Source organism: Sebastes umbrosus, chromosome 18, assembly GCF_015220745.1.
Source record: "Sebastes umbrosus isolate fSebUmb1 chromosome 18, fSebUmb1.pri, whole genome shotgun sequence".
NCBI classification, from domain to species: Eukaryota; Metazoa; Chordata; class Actinopteri; order Perciformes; family Sebastidae; genus Sebastes; species Sebastes umbrosus.
Genome location: NC_051286.1, coordinates 20,472,181 through 20,483,702, shown reverse-complemented (window position 1 = coordinate 20,483,702; position 11,522 = coordinate 20,472,181).

Here is an 11,522-nt window from a genome sequence, read left to right as displayed (position 1 = left end):
CAGATTTAGCTAAGATTTGGACCGCCAAGATCTTGGAACAGTGACTGTCTTTTTTCTTGAGCAGCATTGCTTGTATTCAAAGGATTAGCTCAATGTTTTTTAAACAATTTTTTGGTTGACAACAGCTGGGCGCAGTGACTTCCTTGTGTCAGGCAACAAGAAGTTGCCAGGCAACCAGCGCTAAAGACTGGTTACGTCCGAAATTCCATACTAACATGCTATTTAGTGCACTAAAGACATTTTTTAGTATGTCCGAAACCATAGTATGAAACTAATACTACATGCATTGCATACCATTTCCGGTGAAATATTACAGTATGGAAACGCTGGACACTACGGTGGCATAAATATCCCCTAATGCAATGTCGTAGTGACGACAACGTTCATAACAGATGTTGATGGACAGCTTTGTAACGTCAATAACGCTTCAATTTAAGTGTAAGCATCAGATTTCACTTTGCTAGGCGTGATATATTTAAAAAATTAGCTCAGACTTTGATTCTCACAACCGTCGTTTGGTTTAATGAGTTTGGCATGGGTTACCATGGTTACACGTCTCCAACCGGCAAGGAGGCTCTCAGGAAGTGACGATGTAAATTACCAAAGAGTATAGAAGCAAAGAGACGAAACTCCAGTGTTTTTTGACAACAGCCGCTACCACCATTTTGGATTAAAAACACTTATTCCACAGGCCAATTCAGTAGAAAATAGAATAGAAATCATTTTGTTTTACTTTTGTATGGCACTTTTTACGCGGACATTTTACTGGTAGTCTGTTTCAGTTCAAAATGGTAGAAGTGTAGCTTTGCTGCTTGGCGCTGATGTTGCAATGGAATGAACAATTGACTTTCACTTTTTGGCAATAAATGTTCTTTGAAATTACTGCTCAGCGCGTCTGAAAAGATACATACTACTGTTTATTCACACATACACATATTGGGTATGTAGTAGTGTTGTCAAAAGCAATGAAGTATCGACACATATCAATAATGAATATTTGAAGTGGTTTCTAGCTGCGCTTTCTGCTCTCTTCTGTCCGACAGCAAGTTGACACACACAACAATATTTATCTTTTAATAAAAATCAAAGATTTTATGCCCTCAATATTGTTTCAATTTTTTCCCAGTGGTATTGAAAATGGAATTGAATATCAATATTTTTTTGTGACAGCACTACTATGTAGTGCATAGTATGCGGACAAAGCCACTCTGCAAAGAAGTGCCTGTTGGTTGGATTCAATTGTTGTTCTTTAGAAATAGTTACGGCATGAAACTTCCCCTAAAACTGTACACTGTGTGTACAGAATAAAAAAAACAAGACACAACAAGTTAATTAGTACGATTTAGAAATGCTGGTAGGTTCATTCTTGAACTTTGGACAAAGCCAGGAAAGCTGTTTCCCCTTACTTCCAGTCTTTATGCCAAGCTAAGCTAATCAACTCTAGCTCCGTACTTCACAAACAAACGAGTGGTATCGAGTTCTCATCTAACTCTTAAAAAGAAAGTAAATAAGGTTTTTTTTTTTTACAAAATGTTGGAACTTTTTTCTTAAAGAAAAAAAGTGCACAATAACATCTTTGTCTTACATGATTGTGTCAAACTAATAGGATATACATACAGGCAGTAAGAGAAAGAGAGGAAACCTGGAGTGAATTTCTCCATGTTTACCCAAAATATACAGAGCCCAATTCCCTCCATCCCAGCTGAGCGCTGACAAATCCGCCGACCGCTTATCAAATTAAACCCCCATTAGCAGCATAAACACACAGGCTCACACACTCGCACAAACAACCCATTAGCAGCACAAACATGCTAGCACCTCACACATGTTTAGCCACCTTTCCTGCTCACAGTGTGTCACAGGCTCTTCAAATAATTCTGCACACCCACGTAGACATGTCAGGTAAACTGGTCTGTATGTCACTAAACCGCCCCATACAGCGCGTGCTCCTGACCTGTGCCGTCAACTGTCAGCACCTGTCACACCGCGTGTCCGGAAAGCATGCGCAGATTTAGCCCCGTAACGTCACACCTGATGAGACGCGGCACCCTGCGTGGAGTCCCGTCTAATTCTTTCCATGCGCGCTTGTTAACATGTAGGATTTTCTTTGCTGCCGCCATAAAGCAGAGTGTGCAAGGTAACACAATCTCGTGAAACTCCGCTCTGTCTGGCAGCTGCTAGAGGGATTTACCTCATAATGCAGTAATGTAAACCCCAAAAGTAAGACGTTGCCGTAAAAAGGACAATTTCATCTGTCTTCCTTCCTCTTCCTGTGTGGCCCCCCCGGGGAGCGCCTGGCCGGTAGTGGAGGGTGAGAGATTTGGGGGGGAAGCGGAGAGTAAATGGAACACTTAATATGCACTCCATCAGCATAAACCAATCGTCAGATGATTTTCAGGTAGACAGCAGTGTTTGGATGAACATGACGAGGTGCGTTTATGGGCCGTGTCCGAGGAGCGGATAGAGGAGGAGTTTGGGAAAACCCAGGAGTGAGCAGAGACGTCCAAGGTGGCCAAGACCCAAACTCAGGACACGTAAAAGAGGAAGGGGCAAAAATAATCCAGTAAAGACGGTCTTTGCATCATTAAACAAAGCGGGTGATGCTCCCTCAACACATTAATCACACAACTTGCACGCGTCTCTCAGCCATGTAGTATAGCTCAATTGTACTGACATGAAATGGTTCACTCATAGAAATAGAATTATGAGTAGAATGGACATTCCCAGTCAAATCAACATAGCACGATGGTCAGAGTGTATTTTATGTGTACCTTTGTCATTGCGACCGTCGTAGCGGGCTGACTTCCGTATAAACTAAACCGACTTGCGGCAAATCGCAAACTCACTGGGGTGAGAATTTGCAGTAAGGACAACTAAAGATTTCTTTTGTACTATTCAAATTACAACAGCAAACAGTTCAATGACCATTCTACTCTTATTTGTTTTCTATGGGTTCACTCAATCAAACAGAAGAGAAAGCACATCAGGAATATCTATTTTCTACACTTCCCTCTTGTTAAACGGACACAAGCGAGGAGGACCATCACTCAAAGTCTTTGTAAATATATTAACAATAAGAAGATTGATTATACGCACATCACGTAGGTGCGAGGCTATCAGAACAGTGTCAGTAAAGAAAAATGTAACGTCTGTACACTACAGGTCAACTTTGACCTGAGGATGATCCAAGCAGTATCGAAACGTAGTCAATAAATATATTGTGGCATGGAGTAGTGTGCAATATATCAACAGTTTGCCAGAACTTCTTTCACACATCATCAGGAGTTATTTTGGAGGCCTGCAGAAATAGAGGTAAGTCGTGCAACTGCTCCGCTCTCTTGCTCGGCGTTCGGTCTCGTTTGTAAAAAAGTTTATGGTCGTTTGCTGAAACATGCTTTAGAGCCATTTCGCTGCCGGCGGAATTATTTCTGAAAGCAGATCCGCTTTTGGATTTCATTCAGTTATACTAAGTGAAATTACATTACTTAACGTGGCTTTTATAGTCTGGAGACTTTCCATGCTTACCATGGTTTACCAAAAGCATCCAATCACCTCTATTTAAGTATGCTCGCTCATAAAAAGTGGATCAAGAAGCTATTTTTATTGTTTATTTGTGTGTTCCATAGAGATGCTGTGGCTCTTAAATGTTTGCCCTGAAATGAATCCAAACAGAAATCTAAAGTTCGGCCTTCTCCTTTCCTCCTCCTTCTTCCTCTTCTTCCTCCTCCTCCTCCTCCTCTCTGGAATTCTACTCTCTCTCTCTCTATTCTAATAAATCTGAAGGGGCCTTTTCCACTTTTACAGGAACAGCAACTCATTAAATGGTTGATTTCAGATGGCAGAGTGTGAATGTTTTGAGTTAACTTTATTGATCTGTGAGTGGGTCTGCTGGCCAGAGAGAACCTGACGTCCCCTCCGGCACATGGGCAGTAGATTTACACCTCCGCCATTTAAAGACACCTCTAAACCCAGATGGCCACTGGCCCGCTCTCTCTCCCTGGCAGAGACACCGTGGTTGTCTCTCCTGCACACATGTTCACATAAACACAGCAAAAATGCCTCGGAAAAGGACATTTTATTCACTTACCGGCATGAATACACCTCTCTCTCTCTCCTCAAAGGACTGTAGTGATGCGTAGCAGCCTGTAAGCTCATGCCTGGTTTGCTTCAGCGTCCTTGGGAGCCTCAACTCTGTAACACATGAAGAGGTTGTGTGTCGGTCATACAGAACAAATTCAAATAAATAAATGAATCAATTTTTAAATGATTATATGAAGGGGTTTTATTAGACAGGGTAGCTGGAATATGGTGTTGATAAAGTCCACAGGCCAGATATTAGCCCATAAACACAAAATTAATGACACTCGTCTCACTGAACGAGAATCATTGTATTCATCTGTTACACGTTTTTGAAATAGTGCCTTCTCTTCGCTCTTTGAGCATGAACTAACGATGCGAACTCGGGGCCGACGAAGGGGCCTGAAAGACGTCACTTAATTAAGGAGTCTTTGGCGTTTCAGATCTTGTAACTCTCATTTGCCCTCCCTACGCCGTATCAGCCAGGGAGAGCTTGGTCTGTCTCCTACGTATGACATCACTCCCTGACTATGAGCCATTTCCCATAAACCTCCGTGGTCCCCAGGGTTTCCAACCCATGAGATCAGGGGGTAGGCAGTGTGATTATAAAGACTGCTTTTTATCAATTTTATCTTGTCCGTTTTTGTTTAACCAACCAGCGGGTCCATATGAGAGCCAAACACGCAGGACGTCATTTCATTTTGCAACTGTATTTTGCTCATTTAATCGTTCAAACCTCATCTCTGTGTATTCTATTAATCTGTTTAGATTCTCTCTGTACTCGTCTCTCTCTCTCCCCCTCAGGGCTGAAAGCTGTGAGGCTGTAAGGTCCCTCTCTTCCCACAACTGCTCTCAATCGCCCTTGTGACTGCTCGGCTGTCAATCACTTTAACATCAGACCCACACTGAGCACATCAAGCCTGCTGGCACATACACACACACACATTCATGCACAAAAAACAGGGTTTTGTAGGGGGAGTGTGGAGATGAAGGGGGTCCTGTCAGCACCTGCTGGGCCTCACCGGAGAATCTGCGGAGACACAGATACACCCACACACACATATACACACCGCAGGGCACTATAGTTGTAAAGGTACCACTTTAATTTTGCTCGTATTTACACAGCCTCCCCCCAAGTTGCCTCCAACCACGCGGTCCCACGGTGTCAGTATGAGCCGCTTTGCCCTTTAACCGAGGAAAGCAACGGGCAGCTAAGATTTGAAACACACATGTACGGAAATGACAAAGAGACATGCATGTACAACAAGTCAAGGGGAAGACTGAGGTCATACGCACATGTAGAGTGCAGGCACACCAACATATCAACACACACCTAAAGCCACGTATTTTCTATAAGCGAGGGAATCTTACGGAAATATACAGACTCAATTCTCGAGGTCCCTTCTTATGAACGCAAAACCTCTCAATTAATTTCATCTGTTTCTGTCCAAAACCACATTCTCACACACACACACACATAGATGTAACGCATGCATGCACACAAACATACACACAGAGTCCATTAGGCTCATGTGTTGGGCCCAAAACCACGGCCCAGAGTGCTCTTTCATGGCTCCGTCATTACATCAATAAGTCTTCACATTAATCTCAGCACAGCAGAGCACACAGGCTATTACCAGACCAGCCCTGCACCACAAGAGGCTTGCTCCGGAGCAGACACGGGCAAAATAGTAGTCAAATGTATTCTGGATACTTGATAAACACGAGGCGCGCTCGGTTTGTCTCGTTTTTTGCGAGGGGAATGGATGTGTCCATGGTTAAACGGCGGAGGATAAATTACCTCAAGTAGTTCAAATGCATGAAACCGTATCTAGATATATTTGGCCGCGTGCGCTCTGAAAAGCCCTTAAAAAAAGGCTTCTTTAAGGAGTTTTTTTTCCCCTGATTTAATACAGAGCCCAAAATTATTTTTGAGGAGCTGGTTTCAATAGTGACTAACGAGAATCTTTCGCCAAAGCCTTTTCGAATCTGTGTAACATAAGATCATGCCCTTTTAATGAAGCTCTGGAGAGTAAAAAAATAAATGGTAACATTCAGAGATTAGCTTACTCCGTCGTTTATTATGAAATCAGCCTTTTGGTCTGCAGTTAAGAGCTCCTGTGAGAAAAAAGACTGCTTGGTTAATAATCACTAGGATGAGCTAAGGCAACTAAGCCGAGGCTGCCATCACAAACACAGCATCAATCAGTCAAAACACACAAAAAACTAAGTTTTTGTGCAGCCCAATGAATATTAAACCCAGATAGAGAAAGGGGGAGAAACGAGGAAGAAAGAAATTGAGTGGAAGTGAGAGGAGGGGTGTTTAGCCCTCGTCTGTCTGGACAGGAAATGGGGTTCTTTAACCTTTGACCCAAGTCCACTATGTGGCTGTGAGTGGGTATGTGTGTTTACCCTCTTGCATATGCCTCAGAACAGGTTCTTTCAGACACTGGTTTGATGGACAGATGGTCCTCGTTGTCATTGCAGCCCATGCAGGTGCGTATGTGTGGGGTTTCCTGCCCTAAGGTGCATGAGGAAGGTGGGGCGGGGGTGTTTATTATCCGCAGTGCCAACGGGCAGCAGAGCACCGCCGCTCCCTAGAGGTAAGAGGAATGATGGAGGAGAAGGGGGAGAACAAGGGGATGAATGGAGAAAGGGAAGGAGAGAGAGCGAGTGGCGAGCTGTAAAACTTTGGAGGAGCGTCCACTTTTATCACCCGGGATCTGTTCTTGGATGAAAAAAGCTGTGAAGTAAGTTTTTTCACTCGTCTTTCATTCTCTGCCATAACGGGAGAATAAAAGAATATTGCCTCAGAAACCTCCGCTCTTCCCGGAACGGCAGCCTCGGCTCCGATGACCTCAGATATTGTTCCGTTGTATTCTTTTATTCTCCTTTCAACATTTCGTACCGCAAATGCGAAGCGGGAGGAGGAAAAGAGGGGGGGGGTGCAGCGTGGAGGGAGTTTAGCGAGTGGGGCCAAGGGTCACCGCTGGAGATTCTCCCCTGAAGGCAAGTCCGCTGCTAACGGGGTAATAATAAACGTTTGGCGTTTTGAGTTTCTGAACCCCACCACCCCGCCCGCTCTGTCCTGAGTCCACCGGCTACAGCTCCTGTATCAAACACACACTTACGCCCATCAAAGCTAGTGCCAAAAACAGTGAATTCATACTTAAAGAATGTCAAACGCTTATCTGAAATGGTCTACATTTCAAATTAAGAGTATAAAAAATAGTCATGAATGTTTTTTGTAGCATCTGTCTTTTTGTTTAGCAGTGTGGTTCAAACTAAAAATGAATGATTGGCAGATTTATTTGGTTAACTGACTGGGCCGCTGTGTTGTAGACTTCTTAGGCCCCCTTAGCTCTCATAGGAAGAGCCAGCGTTGTTACTGCCATTGCTGTTTGCAAAGCTCAATACAAAAACACTTATGTGGAATCTAGTCCACTTTATTTGAGTAGCTTTAAACTAGGGCTGTCAAAGTTAACGCGATAATAAAGTGTTATTGCAAAAACTCTTTTAACGCCACTAATTTCTTTAACACATTAACGCAACTTGCAATATTTAGGTTGTAGCGAGCTAAGTTTGAAAAACTGGCATGGCCATTTTCAAAGGGGTAGATATGTGAATGAAAATGGGTTCTATGGGCACCCATGAGTCTCCCCTTTACAGACATGCCCACTATATGATGATCACATGCAGTTTGGGGCAAGTCATAGTCAAGTCAGCACACTGACACACTGACAGCTGTTGTTACCTGTTTGGCTTCAGTTTGCCATGTTATGATTTGAGCATTTTTTTTAATGTTAAATGCAGTACCTGTGAGGGTTTCTGGACAATATTTGTCATTGTTTTGTGTTGTTAAATGATTTTCAATAATAATTATATACATACACTTACATAAAGCAGCATATTTGCCCACTCCCATGTTGATAAGAGTATTAAATACTTGACAAATTTCCCTTTAAGGTACATTTTGAACAGATAAGAAATTTGCGATTAATTTGCAATTAAATTAAATATTTGATATTAAATATTTTAATCGACTGACAGCCCTATTTAAACCAAACGATTACAACCTTAAACTAGCTAACTGAAAACAAAATTGATGTCAGTACATTTTATAACAAATTTGATTAGCAATGCGCAACAACATCCAACATCTGCCTGAAAAAAAGTATTTTGAATGTCATATTTCATCACAAAAATATATCACATATACCCACTACAACTAGAAATTAAATTAAATCAGAAGATTACAAAATATTTAAAAAAGAATAAATCAAATAACCCTGAAACACACACAGATATATGTCCCTACAGACATACATGGTTTGGCATAGTGGAAATATGTCTATACTACCCGTCTAATCCCAGGCTTCGCTGTCTGGGTTGTTTGTTTTTGTGTTTACTCTGGAATGTCAGACATCCGAGGACACAGCGGAGAGGAAGGTCAAAACCGCGGAGCGCCAAAGACTCAACAAACATTATTAAATTCAAATTTGTTATAAAAGGTTTGCGGAAAGCAGTGTAGTGAAACCATTAATGGTTTTCTCTATTTTCGTGCCCTTCAAAGGTCTTTATGCACTGCGGGATCATGGTCACTTAAAATGTAAAGTACACATACACTTGACAACTATGAGACGCACAAAAAAACAGAAGGTCTGCACGTCATGTTGGAACTCAAGCATACAGTATAGATCTTGCGAAGAAATTTGATTACAGGAACTGATACAAAGCTGAACATGAACCTAAGACGTAACTGAGGAAGGGAGGGCTTAAAGGTACATAAAGAGTTTTAGTAAGACAGCCGTAGGGTGACAAAGTGTGACTAGACCCTATGAAAGAAAAACAACTTTTCTTATGAACACATTTAATGACCCTAAAAACAACTGGAGGATGACTTGATGGAGATGAATCGTAGCTTATTGTTTTGATTATTTATTTATAGATATTTATCTAAATGTATTTGTCAAAGCCTACATAAATGAAAAAAAGAGTATTTTCTTAATGTAGTCATGACACGCTCACTAGTGGTGGGGGGAAAACATACAGCATAGTATTGCGATATTTTGAGTGGCAATATTGTATCGATACAAGGACGTCAAGTATCAATCTTTTATTATATAAACTATTAACCTCTTAACAATCCAACGGCCGCTATTATGTCTTTCAGAGGTTGTAGTGGGCTCAGTTTTAAAGCCAGACTGAAGATACTGGTATCATATGAAACTGCAAAACCCAAGGAATCAAGGTACCAACGATGTCAAGTTAGCTTGTCGGGAAGAATGCTAAATAATGCTCCAAATTTACATTACATTTTGGCAAAGAAAAACTGGCATGGCCATTTTCAAAGGGGTCCCTTGACCTCTGACCTAAAGATATGTGAATGAAAACTCTGAGATGAGTGAAAACTATATCTTATTAGATAAAACAGATGTTGACAAACTGCATAATTTGCAGTTGAAAAAAGGTAATAAATCACAATATATCTTATAGCAAAATGTTTAAAATCACAATAAGATCGTATCGTGACTTAAGTATCATGATATCGTATTGTGGAGCCTCTGGTGATTCCCTCCCCTAACAAATAACCATTGTAAATATTTTGGGATAATGAAAATGTGTTTTCTATTCAAGAGATACTAATTGTACAATCATGTTGACCCATTGCTACATGAAAAGTTATTATAATGCCCTTAGGAAATAAATTATTCCCACCCCTAAAGTTCACTAATCTCTACAAACAAAAAGCAGATCATGAAAACAGACTCTCGAGAAACCGAGCTCTGGCTATTTGAATGAGGGAGATGATGTAAAAATGCAGACATCTTATAAAATCCTATTTTCCAGGTCATCTGTCAGAAAAGCAGCATGTTTGGAAGAGAACAGTGGGAAAGGAGAAAAGAGGGAACAAACAGGGACAGGGTGCTGAAAGGGTTGTTAAGTCCGTGATAGATCTTTGGCTCTCAAAAAGACACGGCTCCTCTAGAAAATTACGATATTCATTGTGGGGAATATCGCTGCAGCCTCCATGAGGGAAACATGTGTTGCTGTGTGTGCATTTGTGTGTGCTGTGCACTCATTAGTGAAAAGCCTCAGTGCAGACTAGCTCCAGTTACAGTAGTAAACGCTGCCTTTGAACTTTTAATAGAGCCCTGAAACCCAACCAGGCCTTAAAAAACACAGATCTGCAGGAAAGGAAGAAAGAAATGGAGAGAAAGAGGTGGAAATGGTCAAGAAGTAAAACATACGAAATGTATGGAAATGCATGAACTGAAAAAGGTGAGATGAGGACCTGCATTAAAAACTAGATAGCACTGCTACTGTAAGACGCCACAGTCACAAAATGTATGGATTGGCTGTTAATACTAATGAAGCACAACATATATGAGCACACACCTGTTGACCTGGATGGCAGACGCATATTGTAGCTCTGAAGTGAGACATGACTGAAGCATTATTGGCATATCAAGTATCTTAAAATGCTCCATTATTATTTAGGAGCGCTGCTTAGCCCAGGCACCTGTGAGTACGCCTGGACACAGTAATTAAAACATGCAGACCTTTCTGTGTGAGTGTGTGTGTGTTTAAGTGGGTGGGTATTTATCTGGGTGGGTGTCTGTGGTTGCAGAATCTTTTGGCATGCATTGCAATAAACAGATGTTGAGTCTTTATGAGGTCTTTACAACAGGTTCAGCGGTGCCCCGAGTGTTTCTGTGTGTGTGTGTGTGTGTGTGTGTGTGTGTGCGGCTATAGGCCTTACATGGAAACCTCTCATCAGTGAACCATAAAAAGAGACCACAAATTGAAATGAGCAGGAAAGGTGCGGCATTCTTCCTATGCTAAGAGAAGTTTAATTATTTTTAATAATGCCAAGTCATAATGTTGCGAGTCGCCGTAGTTACGAACACGCTATTCTAATCTACACACGCAGGAACAACGTTGCCAATCGCAGGAAATTCTCTGGCAGCCTTGTTGAGTGTTACATCTGCACTAGCGTTCATTAAAAGCCCATCCATAAATCAGATTTTTCATGACAAAACATGTTGATTTGTCATAGCAGTAAAAAGCACAGGTGTCATTAATAAATTAACAACGGCGAGGTTTGATTTAAATATCATAGTGAGTAATGCCAGTGAGTCAGCACACACAATACCACAACCATAGACTCATTAACACAATGCATTATCGTTATTATTAATGTAATTAATTACACCTGTGCAATCCCTGGTATGAAATATCTGCTGATACAAAGGTCTATTCAGTGATGGGAGTGGAGAAGGGCCGTGGACAGGGCTGTTTATTTGACTACGAGCTGTTTACAGAGATGGACGCTGTGGAGCCGAGCGACAGCATGAGAAAGTACCTCTGATAATATACTGACATGCAGAGAACTCAGCAGCGAACTCGCCTCCTTGCTCGTCTCTCAGGACCTATGGGTATCA